Source organism: Pelobates fuscus, chromosome 4 (genome assembly GCF_036172605.1).
Source record: "Pelobates fuscus isolate aPelFus1 chromosome 4, aPelFus1.pri, whole genome shotgun sequence".
Lineage (NCBI taxonomy): Eukaryota > Metazoa > Chordata > Amphibia > Anura > Pelobatidae > Pelobates > Pelobates fuscus.
In genome coordinates, this window is record NC_086320.1 from 241,855,132 (window position 1) to 241,869,715 (window position 14,584).

Consider the following 14,584-nt stretch of genomic DNA (forward strand, 5'->3'; position numbering starts at 1 on the left):
ATATTAGTGTGTGTCTGTTAGCGTGTTTGTCAGTGCAGTGTGTGTCTGTTAGTGTGAGTGTGTGTCTGTTATTGTATGTGTGTGTATGTTAGTGTGTCTGTTAGTGAGTGTGTGACAGTGAGTGAGTGTGTGTCTGTTAGTGAGTGTGTGTCTGTTAGTGAGTGTGTGTCTGTTAGTGAGTGTGTGTGTGTCTGTTAGCTAGTGTATGTGTATCTGTCAGTGAATGTGTGTGTGTGTATATTTAGAAGGCGGGGCTGTGGGGAAGGGTGGGGTAGGGTGTCGCTGAGGGAGTAGGGTGGCGGGAGGGGGGTGCCGCCTGTGTTTTGTCCTGCCTAGGGCAGCACAAAACCAGGATACACTACTGTAAACACACACACAGCTCTTAAACAGCTTTTTTTCTGTTTCTGGCTGCACACACTTCTATTCAACACAAAGAGTAATTTGATATCCGTCCTCTCTCTGCTCAACTCCCCCCTGAATAGAAGTTTGTAACACCAGAAAACAGTCTGGCTGGCTCGTCAATGTAATAACTGTCTGTGTGTTTATTTAGTTGAATAAGTCTTCTATATATTGATATTTCTTCTTTGGCTTCAGCTAATTTAACAGATGCTACTTTGAAAGTCCATAGCTGATACATTGAAGATGAGCTGATAGCTCTACAGTTCTCATGAGGATAGAAGCGTTCCTTGCTTAAATGTATGTATGTCAGTAATAACCACACAAACTGTAACCAAGAATGTTCCTACAACACTCACAATGGGACCTACGTGTCCACAAAGTTGATTTACCTTTGCATGTCTGGTTTATGTTTTTTGTGCTAGTAACCTCATTTTGGTGATTTAAGCAAGGGTTTGCAAATGTGATTTGCACATGGTATCTTGGAATAAGTCCTCTTATGGACTGAAACATCCATATGTCTGCACATGTTTTAAGACTCGTGAGTGATATACATACAAAGAGGAGCTAGAAAGGATGTGATAGCAGCAATAGATCCAGTTGTGGTCGGAGCACTCTGGATTGTAGCCACCGAGGTGGGAGATTGGTTTCAACAGATTCCAGATGGGACAGATTTCTGTTCAGAATAGTGAAGTGTCAGGAGCAACTAAGATACTGTACAGAACCCTCAGAATCCCTGGCCTCAGTTACACATGCACTTTGGAGTAACTTGGTTCACATGTCACAAACCGTATGCATTAGTAAATATCAGTGAAAATTATATATATTATTTTATTTATTTTTCACAATTTGTGTATTTTGAACAAAATATTACATTGATGACCATAAATAGCTGTATCTCAAGAAAATTACTATATCTCAAAACAAATTACCTAAATGTTTTCTGAATAAAAGTTTTCCTCCTGATGTTATGTTTGACTACTCGTAGCTGAGCTGGAGTGGGAGGGCGAGCCAGTCTTAAGTATCGAGCTCTTCTCCTAGATGCCAGAATCTGCTAAAATAAGTTTGTAAAACCATATTTAGTATACGTAAACATGTATTTTAGTATGTATCAATATGCATTTAAATGGCAGTTCCACTGTAAATAAGAGACATACATACATATTTTCATAAAGAAAATTGAAAACTCCATGTAAAATAACCACAAGAGCTCTGTTTAGTGGTTAATGTTTTCAAAACACAATTCAATATGTTTCAAACTTTTCCAAACACAACTCTCCATATTTTTTTTAACCCCTTAAGGACACATGACGGAAATATTCCGTCATGATTTCCTTTTATTCCAGAAGTTGTGTCCTTAAACGGTTAAATTCTTTATTTAAATTTGTAGACAAGTACAAGATGCCTATTATACCACAGCAGCATAGACAAGCGCAAACATTACAAACATAATGTAACATAGGCATTGCATTTGAGAAATAAGCACAGTTTTAAGAATTAATAATAATCAAGAAAACAAAAAGTAATATCTGTAGCTGGAACATTTGAAGAAAAGTAGCATAAACCAGAAAGACATGAGACACATATGAGAACCACTGGGTCACGACTAGCTGTATAGATACAGTACAGTGTTGAAAAAGGACTATAGCTTATCGAAAAGAATGAACATGTGCATGAGAAGTCCAGCAAATTCGTACAAGAAATAAGTGTGGCATTTGCAGAATACGGGGGAGTATGAGTTACAGGAGTGCTGCCTGTGCATATATGCATATGCCTAGCCTATGCCCAAGTCCGGAAAACACCTGGAGTAGTTGTTGAGGGTATGGCAAGTGACGTTAGACTGGCCACGATGTAGGGCATCCCTCCAGCCCTATGAGCCACCAAAACCTGGTGGCTCATAGAGTCCAAGTCCTTCCCAATAAGGGAGAAACAGTAGGCCTCAGTGATATAATACCGCAGGTGGGCTAGGGACAGAAGAAATGTGTGCTTGAGAATGGTTAATGCCAAAGGTAAGCCCACTCACCACCAGCCCATCACACCTCCAATCTCCCTCACAAGGCTGAGGCAAAGTGGCTGCTTGGCATGCCTCCAAGGTGACCCAGAAATGGATGAATAAATCATCCAGTCACTTAAGAAATAGCACAACATAGTTAGGGCAATTCTTCTCATGCTGTGCAGGCTGTTTACTACGAGGGATGAGTGCAGTCGCCATCTTGAGTAAGCAGTGTTCAGAGCTGGAGCAGGCACAGTATCCAAAAGTCATGGTAGTGCATGTGGCAGTCAGTGGGGAATGGAATAACCCCCGCCTGTCCGGAGGGGGGGGGGGACAGGGCTGCTAGATACTCTTGCGCGAGGACAGCGTCACACTGAGCTGGAGAGTGACCATCTCACGCACCTGGCGATGCCACCAGGCCCCGCCAGAAACAAACAGCAGGCTGCAGTAAGCCTCAGGCTCTGGTAAGTGCTCGATAAAGCTGAGAAGGTCAGTCCAAAGTGGCGCTCGGACTCTCTCCGCACCACCTGAAGCTTTTGCAGTGTTGTTTAGTGCAGGAGTTCATTAATTATAAGCTAAATTCACAGAACAGATGGAGGAGCTCCCCCAGTCTGTGTCCTGCTTGCTCAGCAGTTAGGCCCTGCCCCCAAATCTCCATATTGGCCATGGGGCCAAGCTGCCAAGGGAGATCCCAAGCATTTGTGTACAGAGATCCTATTTAATCTTCTTCACTGACCAGTCTGCCCTGATACTTCTACTGTATCAGAGCATTGCACCAGCACACCACATCAATGCTCCGACACATTCTCCCTGGCACTGGCCCCCCACTGCATTTTCTATACCCCACTGCTCCTATCCCCTCCACACCCCTTATCTCCACATATGTGCATGGGGGAAAAATCGGGACCATTTTTTTTTTTTTTTCATTTTGACAATTCTGAAATTTGGAAACATCCAAATGTCAGTTGTTTGTTCTTACCTTTATGCCTGTAGATAGCAGTCGAATTTGGTACCCTTATATGGGATTTCCTATTTAAGGATACCAAATTAGGGTATCACACCACATCAAGGTTTATTCAAAATTGTTTGATTCGAAAGCTGATACTGTACCTGTTAATTCACAGATTAAAAAGGTTGTATTATGTCTTCAGTAAATTACAGATACTATATACATTTTGTTGTGGTGGTTACATGTTCTAGTGAAAGAATGGACATGGTTTTATTGATTGGAATGTTGAGACTTTTGTTCCATGTGACTATACAGATGGTTGTTGAATATTACTCAACCCCCCCCCCCCCACTACACACACACTTTGCATTCTTGATTTACTCACCATATGGGCTACTTCTTCCACTAACCCTGGTTACATACCTTGTACCCCATACCAGGCAACTCTGAAACCAGATTTATCTTCCATCTACATTAAACAATACCTTCTTTCACAAGACAAGGAGGCAGGCATAGCACCAGTCATACTAGTCGACATAAGAGCTACTGCAGAAGGGTTTCACAGAGTTAACACACTCTCCATACAACAGACCTTTCAACTCTGTCCTAAAGCCACACAGGGCAGAGTATAGGCAAAACAAATAAATTTCAACACTTGGATTCAGTTCAGATTGATAGCTCAACAACCTGTCAGGATCGGGACAGGGATCCAACACGCACAGTACAAACAGTAGCCAGATACGTATACCGGACCTTAGAATGGCCGGACTAACGTAAGTAGTACAGTATAGAATGGTCAAAGACAAGCCGAGGTCGAGGGTAACAGAAGACAGGTAAGCGAGAGACAAGCCGAATCAAGGGTAACAGAGATAAGAAGAGTAAGGTAAACAAGCCGGGTCAAAACCAAAAGGGATAATAGAATACACAAGCACTGAGTGACTAGAACAAGCTAGAACCACGACAGGGCAATGAGCTAATGAAAGAAGCTCTGTTAAATACCCTGTTCAGAGCAGTAACCACGCCTCCAAGGCGTCCTGATTGGTCCTGCAGCCATTGACTGACAGGTTGTTCCGGGGGAGTGTCCTGATGACTACTTCCTGCCTAGATGCTGTAAAAGGCAGTCACTCCCTCGCGGCCGGCCTAGCATGACTGGATAGACCGCGGGGAAGGGAGCCATCAGACCGTCTGGATGGAGGAACAGCTAAGTCTCTACCTCTTTCGGAGGTAGAGACCACAGGTACCCTGACAGTACCCCCCCTCTCAGATACGCCCACCGGGCGGAATGAACCGGGACGAGATGGGAAGCGAGAGTGATACGCCCTGCGGAGACGGGGAGCATGAACATCCTCCTGAGGTACCCAACTCCTCTCCTCAGGACCATATCCCTTCCAATCAACCAGATATTGTACTCTCCCCCGGGAGATTCGAGAATCAATAATAGAGTTAACCTCATACTCCTCCTGACCCTCCACCTGAACGGGGCGAGGAGGGGCTATTGTGGAGGAAAATCTGTTACATATGAGTGGTTTCAGCAATGAAACGTGAAACGAGTTCGGGATGCGTAAGGTATTAGGAAGAGCTAAACGATACGCAACTGGATTGATACGGGTCAGCACCCTGTAGGGTCCAATATAACGAGGAGCGAACTTCATGGAGGGCACTTTTAAACGGATGTTCCTCGTGCTCAGCCATACCCTATCACCTGGAACAAAGACCGGAGCCGCCCTTCTACGTTTATCAGCGTGTTTCTTGACCAACATAGAGTTGTGCACAAGGATTTGTCGAGTTTGATCCCACAACTTCCTCAAATTGGCAACATGAACATCAACCGACGGCACCCCCTGGGAAGGGGAATCCGAAGGAAGAATAGACGGATGAAAACCATAATTCATGAAGAAGGGGCTTGAATGAGTAGAATCGCAAACGAGATTGTTGTGTGCAAACTCCGCCCAAGGAATCAAACCGACGCAATCATCCTGGTGTTCAGAAACAAAGCATCGTAAATATTGTTCAATTTTCTGGTTGGTACGTTCAGCAGCTCCGTTAGACTGAGGATGATAGGCAGAAGAAAAGTTTAATTTAATACCAAGTTGAGAGCAGAAGGACCTCCAAAAGCGGGAAACAAATTGGGAGCCTCTGTCCGATACAATTTGAGAGGGTATCCCATGTAGGCGAAAAATCTCCTTAGCGAATATCTCTGCCAATTCGGGAGAAGACGGGAGTTTAGGCAGGGGAATGAAGTGTGCCATCTTAGTAAACCTGTCAACCACGGTGAGGATAACAGTCTGTCTTTTAGAGATAGGTAGATCGACAATAAAGTCCATGGCCAAACAGGACCATGGTTTTTCTGGAACCTCCAAGGGTTGCAGGAATCCACATGGAAGCGTATGGGGTTGTTTGGTTTTAGTACAAACTTCACATGCAGCGATGAACTCCTCAATATCCCTCCGTAAAGCAGGCCACCAGAAGTCCTTAGAGATCAACGCGTAAGTTTTGCGAATACCAGGATGTCCCGCCATCTTGCTATTATGTAAACACTGTAAAAGTTCCAGTTGAAGAGCAGGAGGAACGAAATGACGGCCCGCAGGAGTCTGTTTAGGTGCTAGATGTTGCAACTTAATGATCTCGGCCAGTAATGGAGAATGAATCCTGAGATTCGTATTAGCAATGATATTGCATTTCGGAACTATAGAAGAAAGAACTGGTTCAGGTACAGTAGAAGGTTCATATTGGCGAGATAATGCATCGGCTTTAGAGTTTTTAGAACCAGGTCTGTAAGTCAGTACATAATTGAAGTGAGTCAGGAATAAGGACCAACGAGCTTGTCTAGAGGATAAGCGCTTAGCCTCCCCAATATAGGACAAGTTTTTGTGGTCCGTCAAAATCGTAATAGGGTGTAGGGTCCCCTCCAACAAATGTCTCCACTCCTTTAAGGCTTAAATGACTGCTAACAGTTCCCTTTCCCCGATGTCAGATCTGCTCTCAGGCCCAGAAAATTTCTTAGAGAAGAAACCACAAGGGTGTAACGGTTTATCAACCCCTAACCTTTGAGACAGAACAGCCCCAACTGCTGTCTCAGAGGCATCGACCTCGAGCAAGAAAGGCAGAGTCGTATCAGGATGGACTAGAATGGGAGCCGAGGCAAAAAGTTCCTTGAGAGTCTTGAAAGCACCCAGAGCTTCCTTAGACCAGAACTTAGTATCAGCCCCTTGTTTGGTCATATTGGTAATAGGCGCAATGATAGAGGAGTATCCTTTAATGAAGCGCCTATAGTAGTTGGAAAAACCAATAAACCTTTGGATAGCCTTGAGTCCTTTGGGCAAGGGCCAGTCTAAAATAGATTGAAGTTTTACAGGATCCATTTTAAAACCCTCCCCAGAAATCACGTATCCAAGAAAGTCTACCTGAGACTGATCAAAACTGCACTTCTCCAATTTGCAATATAGACCATGTTGCAGCAGCTTGTGTAATACCTTTCTGACCTGTCTATGGTGAGTCTCAATCTCCTTAGAGTGTATTAGTATGTCGTCCAGGTAAACAATAACACAATCATGCTGAAACTCCCTAAGTACCTCATTAATCAAATCTTGAAATACTGCAGGAGCATTGCATAGTCCAAATGGCATAACAGTGTATTCGTAATGGCCATACCGGGTATTGAATGCCGTCATCCACTCGTGACCTTGCTGGATTCTCACCAAATTGTAAGCCCCTCTGAGATCTAACTTGGTGAAGATTTTGGAGCCCTTAAGACGATCAAATAACTCGGTAATCAGTGGGATAGGATAGGCATTTCTGACAGTTATTTTATTCAAGCCTCGGTAATCGATACAAGGTCTCAGCGTGCCATCCTTCTTCTTAATGAAAAAGAACCCAGCCCCGGCCGGAGAAGAAGACCTCCTGATGAATCCCTTTTGTAAATTCTCCCGAATATACTCCTCTAGAACCGAGTTTTCCTGAACAGACAAAGGATATACATGGCCCCTCGGAGGCATAGTGCCGGGTAGAAGCTTAATCTTACAGTCAAATGACCTGTGTGGAGGCAAAGAATCGGCATTCTTCTTGTCAAACACTGCCCTTAAGTCTAGGTAAAGGTCTGGTATTTGTCTTTCTGTGGACTGAGTAGGATTCTCCGGTATGTTAATATTAGCTAATGGAGAAACCTTGCACAAACACCGATCCTGGCAGCCCTGGCCCCACGAGAGTATCTCTCCTAACTCCCAATCGATAATAGGGTTATGTTTTTTCAACCATGGGTACCCCAGAACTATGGGAACGGAAGGAGACGAAATGAGCAGAAGAGATAAATTCTCCACGTGTAGGATACCCACATTTAAATTAATGGGTATGGTCTCACGAAAGATAACAGGGTCTAGTAGTGGTCTACCATCTATGGCCTCAACGGCCAAAGGTGTCTCCCTTAGCTGGGATGGGAAATTGTTCTTACTAGCAAAGGCTTGGTCGATAAAATTCTCAGCAGCACCGGAATCTATCAATGCCATAGCCCTTACTACTTCCTTCCCCCAAGTTAAGGAAACTGGTAGCAGAAGCCTGTGATCTTTATAATCAGGAGTAGAGGACAAAATAGAAACACCCAAGGCCTGTCCTCTAGAGAGACTTAGGTGCGAGCGTTTCCCGGGCGGTTAGAACAGTTCGAGAGTAAATGACCCTTGGCTCCACAATACATACACAAACCCTCTCTTCTCCTATGCTGTCTTTCCTCCTCAGAGAGGTGGGTATACCCTATCTGCATAGGTTCAGTAAGCAAAGATATCGTGGAGTCAGGACTTGGAACAGCGGGAGCTAACCTAAAAGAAGGTCTCTGGTTCCTCTCTCGAGTGTTCTGTCTCTCTCTTAGACGTTCATCTATACGAGAGATGAACGAAATTAAATCCTCTAAATTTTCAGGGAGTTCTCTGGTAGCAACCTCATCAAGGATTACATCAGATAGGCCATTCAAAAATACATCCATATATGCCTGCTCATTCCACTTGATTTCTGCCGCCAGAGACCTGAACTCTAGTGCATAATCCACCAGTGTTTGGTTCTCCTGTCTCAGGCGCAACAGTAATCTGGCTGCATTAACCTTTCTACCTGGAGGGTCAAATGTTCTTCTAAAAGCAGCTACAAATGCGTTATAGTTATAAACTAATGGATTATCGTTCTCCCATAGTGGGTTGGCCCATCTCAGAGCTTTCTCAATGAGTAGGGTGATAATAAATCCTACTTTTGCCCTATCTGTAGGATAAGAGCGAGGTTGCAATTCAAAGTGGATACTAATTTGGTTTAAAAAACCACGACACTTCTCAGGAGCCCCACCATAGCGTACTGGGGGGGTAATGTGAGAAGAAGCACCCACTGTGGCTACCTCTAGACCTGAACCGACAGGAGAAACAGGGGTATTACGTATCTCCTCTGGTGGGTTATTGGCACAAGCTAATAGAGCCTGTAGCGCAAGCGCCATCTGATCCATTCTGTGATCCATGGCTTCAAACCTAGGATCAGGAGCAGCCAGCTGACTGTTTGTACTTGCAGGATCCATTGGCCCTGTCGTAATGTCAGGATCGGGACAGGGATCCAACACGCAGAGTACAAACAGTAGCCAGATACGTATACCGGACCTTAGAATGGCCGGACTAACGTAAGTAGTACAGTATAGAATGGTCAAAGACAAGCCGAGGTCGAGGGTAACAGAAGACAGGTAAGCGAGAGACAAGCCGAATCAAGGGTAACAGAGATAAGCAGAGTAAGGTAAACAAGCCGGGTCAAAACCAAAAGGGATAATAGAATACACAAGCACTGAGTGACTAGAACAAGCTAGAACCACGACAGGGCAATGAGCTAATGAAAGAAGCTCTGTTAAATACCCTGTTCAGAGCAGTAACCACGCCTCCAAGGCGTCCTGATTGGTCCTGCAGCCATTGACTGACAGGTTGTTCCGGGGGAGTGTCCTGATGACTACTTCCTGCCTAGATGCTGTAAAAGGCAGTCACTCCCTCGCGGCCGGCCTAGCATGACCGGATAGACCGCGGGGAAGGGAGCCATCAGACCGTCTGGATGGAGGAACAGCTAAGTCTCTACCTCTTTCGGAGGTAGAGACCACAGGTACCCTGACACAACCATGTTCAGTGTCTCTCTTCTCCGAAGATAAAAATAAAGTAGAACAGGGGGGTGGATGTAGCACCTTAAGTGCCCTTAGTGGCATGTCTTTAGTATGTGTAAGGAAAAAATAAAGAACTGCACTTACTCTTTATTAGAGCTATGATATAGCTCCAACGTAAGCACCTTAGTGGTATGATCCCCACTTGTCGGTATACTGCAGATTTGCAGGTGGTTAATCTTTGTAGGTTTCATGTGTATAGGAGAAAAACTGAAATAATATATATAGTGCAGTATGCCAGGAATGGGATACTTTTTAAGTATATATGTTGATATACACTGACTTTTTTTTTTAGAGTCCTATAATGGCTCCTAGGGAACTCTAGAATTGGTGCAGGTCCTCTGCATAAATATGAAACAAGAAGAAGAGACTGTATAGTGCACACTGTGTGAGAATATAAAAATACATAAAAATCTACTTTCCAATATGGTTTGCTTAATCCTAAACTATAGGCATAGGTAGTATCTATCCACACCAAGGATATAGTTTTCAGGAGACAAGTAGCAGCATAGGAAGGAACACATTAAAAAAAAAAAAAAAAAAAAAAAGACTTATTTGTAAAAAAAAAAAAAAAAACAAACAACAATAAAGGTAACAATAAGAAAATAGATTTAAAAAGTAGAGTGAAACCAAAAGATAAGCTCCTCTATGTAGCTCTACATATGTGGATGGTCTTCTGCTGTGCAGTCCAGACAAAGACAGTTGCCATACGGACTCCGTTCACCTACTATGTCACCTGGCCAATTGTGGTCACAAGGTTTTTCTCAATAGCCTGCAATTTTGTCTTCATGCAGTAAAATATTTAGCATTTATCCTGCTTGGAGGTCAAATAACTCTGTTAAATTATATGATTGCTGCCCCAGGACAAAGAAAGCCATGATGTCCTTTCTCTGCATGGTCACTTACTGAAGACAATGCACACCTGACTGTTTTTGACATTTTGACTACATACTTAGCCAATCTCATTACAGTTGTAGTAAAGGTGGTGACACAGTGGCAGAGGTCCTGGCTCCAGAATACGCCAATGGCTTTAGACCTGTGACTTTTTATTCGACATAGAAACATAGAATGTGACGGCAGATAAGAACCATTCAGCCCATCTAGTCTGCCCAATATTCTAAATACTTCCATTGGTCACTGGCCTTATCTTATAGCCTTATGCCTATCCCACACATGTTTAAACCCCTTCACTGTGTTAACCTCTATCACTTCAGCTGGACCCAAAATGCAAAACCCAAAATGCAGAGTGAAAACCCACCAGTAGAAACAGAGACAGAAAGAAAGTCCCTAAGACGGTTCTTAGAGTGGCCGAGCAAAAGAGAAAACTACAAGAAACGTCAAAAACAAGCCAAGATCAAGGGGAGCCAGAAATACACAATAACGAGGAACGAATCAGAGTCAGGGAAACCAGTCAAGATAGTCAAGAGCAAGCCAGGTCAAAACCAAAGAACTATCACAAAGGATACAGGAACGTACTAAAGGTAAACTAATGACACAAGGCACACTAGGAAAAACAAAAGAGCACTGTGTTTAGGACAGACTGGGCTTTTATATGATTGGGGCGTGGTAGCATAGCCACGCTCCCAAAAGGTATGTGTGCACTGAGCTCTGCTGTATTGAGCTCTCCTGACTTCATGACCCTGGCACGCATGCACCACATCATCAAAAGGGACAGGTGCATAGCAGCAGGCGTCCCTCAGGCTGAGTGGACCCTCTCTCGGCGTGGGAGCCGCGGTCCGCCTAATCCTGGCTTCGGCAGATCGGCAGACCGACAAGGTAAGTGAGAGAAGACTGACACTGGAAGCCATGCATCCACTACCCCCTCAGTAGAGTAATACTTTCTGATATTATTTTTAAACCTTTGCCCCTCTAGTTTAAGACAATGTCCTCTTGTTGTGGTAGTTTTTCTTCTTTTAAATATGGTCTCCTCCTACTGTGTTAATTCCCTTTATGTATTTAAATGTTTCTATCATATCGCCCCTTTCTCGTCTTTCCTCCAAGCTATACATGTTAGGATCCTTTAACCTTTCCTTATAAGTTTTATCCTGTAATGCATGAACCAGCTTAGCAGCCCTTCATTAAACTCTCTCCAAAGTATCAATATCCTTATAATAATAGTACTGCGTACAATAATCCAAGTGAGGTCTCACCATTGTTCTGTACAATGGCATGAGCACTGCACTCTTTCTACTGCTAACACCTCTCCCTATACAACCAAGCATTCTTCTAGCATTTCCTGCTGCTCTATTACATTGTATCTACTATATATACTGTACCTTTAAGTCATTTGAAATAATTACCTCTAAATCCCTTTCCTCAGATGTTGAGGTTAGGACTCTGTCAATATTCTATACTCTGCCCTTCAGTTTTTACATCCAAGATGCATTATCCTGCAGTTATCCACATTAAATGCCAGCTGCCACAGCTCTGACCATTTTTCTAGTTTACCTAAATTATTTGTCACTTGGCTTATCCCTCCTGGAACATCAACCCTGTTACATATCTTAGAAACATCAGCAAAAGGAACCTTACCATCAAGACCTTCTGCAATATCACTAAATAAAATAAAAAATAATGGGTCCAAGTACAGATCCCGGAGGTACTCCACTGGTAACAAGACCATGCTTTAAATATACTCAATTGACTACAACCCTCTGTTGCCTGTCACTCAGCCACTGCCTTACCCATTCAACAATATTGAAATCCAAACGTAAAGATTGCAGTTTATTGATAAGCCTTCTATGTGCAACAGTGTCAAAAGCCTTACTGAAACCTTGGTAAGCAATGTCTACTGCACCACTCTGATCTATTCTTTTAGTTACCCAATAAAAAAAAAATAAAAAAAATAAGATTAGTTTGGCATGATCTCCCTGAGGTAACCCATATTGTCTCTTGAAATCCATGTGATTTTAAATGTTTAACAAGCCTATCCTTTAACATGGTTCCATTACTTTCCCCACTACTGATGTAAGGCTTACTGGCCTATAGTTGCTCGACTCCTCCCTACTTTCTTATGAATGGGTACAACATTCGCTAATTTCCAATCTTCTGGGACTACTCCCGTTAACAATGACTGAGGTCCCTTTCCTTCTTTTTCATCTATAAATGCTAAACAGCTTTATTCATTGAGGCAATCAGCTAGAACTTTATCCTTGTCTACATACCTTCCTTATTTTGTTTTAAATCTAACTAATCCTTGTTTTACATTCCTTTTCTCATTTATGTATCTAAAAAAAATGTTTTATCCCCCCCTTTTTTACTGACTGTGCTATTTTCTCTTCTGTGTGTGCTTTTGAGGGTCTTATAACTTGCTTAGCATCCTTCTGCCTAATCTTATAGATCTGTCTATCTTCCTCACTCTGTTTCTTTTTATAATTACTAAATGCTAATTTTTTTGTGTTCTACTATTTTGGCAACTTCTACGGAGTGCCACAGTGGGTTCTTTTGCTGATACTGACAAACCTAATACAATTTTCTGTTGCCTTCAGTAGTTCCATGTTTAAATAATCCCATTTCTCTTGGACTCCATTTAAACTGCCCCAGTCTGACAATGACTCCTTTACACATATTCTAATTTTAGAAAAGTCTGTTTTTCTAAAGTCTAGACCTTTTGGTTTTGTGTGGTGTGACTCAGTCACTGTTCTTATATTAAACCACACTGACTGGTGATCACTGGATCCTAAAAACTCTTACCTACAGTAATATCTGATACCAAATCTCCATTTGTTAACACTAAATCTAGTATGACCTCCTTATGAGTTGGCTTCTCAACGACTTGTTTTAAAGACAATCCCTGTAGAGAGGTTAGAATACGTGTGCTCCAGGCACAAGCAGCTATTTCGGTTTTTCAGTTAACATCAGGAAGATTAAAGTCACCCATGATAGTAACTTCCCCTTCATTGTCATATTAGCTATTTCCTCAACTATTAGATTATCTAAATAAAGTTAAAATTGTTAAACAAAAAAGCGCAAATAATACTAAGAATAATGGTAAAACTGTAATAAAAGTTAAACTTGTTAAACAAAAAAGCGCAAATAATACTAAGAATAATGGTAAAACTGTAATAAATTATTAGCTGCTAAACACATAAAAGATTACTCCTAAAATCTTAAAACAAATAGTGCATTGAAAGTGTAAGCGCTTAGTAGATTGATCCCATAGTAGATTCTAATGGGTTCTAATACAGATATATATACAGATATATTAGCAATATATATATTAGATAGGAATATAACTGTAACGGACCGTTTCAGCAGACAAGGGGTTAAAATTGTTTAGGCGATAATCCCCTTTTCAAAGACAGGCACAGGCTGTAGAATCACCAAAACTCACGAATTGGATATAAGTGAATGCACCAAACTCCCGAACTGCATACAAGGGAATAAGGTAGCACTCCAAACTCCCGAACCGGAACCTCACGAATAGCTGCTAGCATACGAACAGGAAAAGCTCCCAAGTGTCTTACAAAAAATTGATTATGTTTAAAACGCAAGTATTCCTACCTATTGCTATAAATAGCTACTAACACAGTAAAAATAAGTTATGATGGGTTCAATAATCACTAAATGATGCAACAGAGTCAGTGATATAATAAAAAGTAAAGTGTTCCTGTGGAATAACTGCTGGATGATATCCTTATGGAGGCTGATAATTTAAAAGCTTGTTCGTGTGTCCAGATAGATACTTTTGTAGCAGATGGATCCGTTAAATGCCAGAATCACAGCCGCAGTGAAAGTTTCTAAGAGCAAGCAATAGGCTTTAGTAAGCACTGTAGGTAAAACACTGTAGATAAATCTCTGGAACTCGGTTGCAATTAGCCTTATCTCCACTTCAACATGTTTCACTCGATTATTTTATACAATTTCTGTTTATTGTTATTGTGACAAGACCAATCTCGCCACATTGCATTGGAGGAGCCTGGTTGCCCGCCAGCTGCCTTTGGATTATGGACCGGCAGATAAAGGGTTAATTTTGCTGTGCAGAAGGATTTATTTCTCCCTTTCTGCACAGCCGTTCAGTGGATTCTATCTACCGAACAAAAAGCCTTCTATCAGCCTCCCCAGAGCCGTGGGAAGCCGGCCGGCG

The 14,584-nt window shown here is 42.4% G+C and overlaps 1 protein-coding gene across 1 annotated transcript in view; it reads right to left on the minus strand.

Moving 5' to 3' along the window:
* LOC134608844 (polycystin-1-like protein 1) overlaps positions 1 to 14,584 on the minus strand; it is a 363,482-nt gene that overhangs the window by 322,453 nt on the left and 26,445 nt on the right. The window contains exon 2 of the mRNA XM_063452022.1: positions 1,329 to 1,450. The gene's annotated coding sequence lies outside the window, so the exon portion shown is untranslated. The remainder of the gene's footprint in view (positions 1 to 1,328; positions 1,451 to 14,584) is intronic.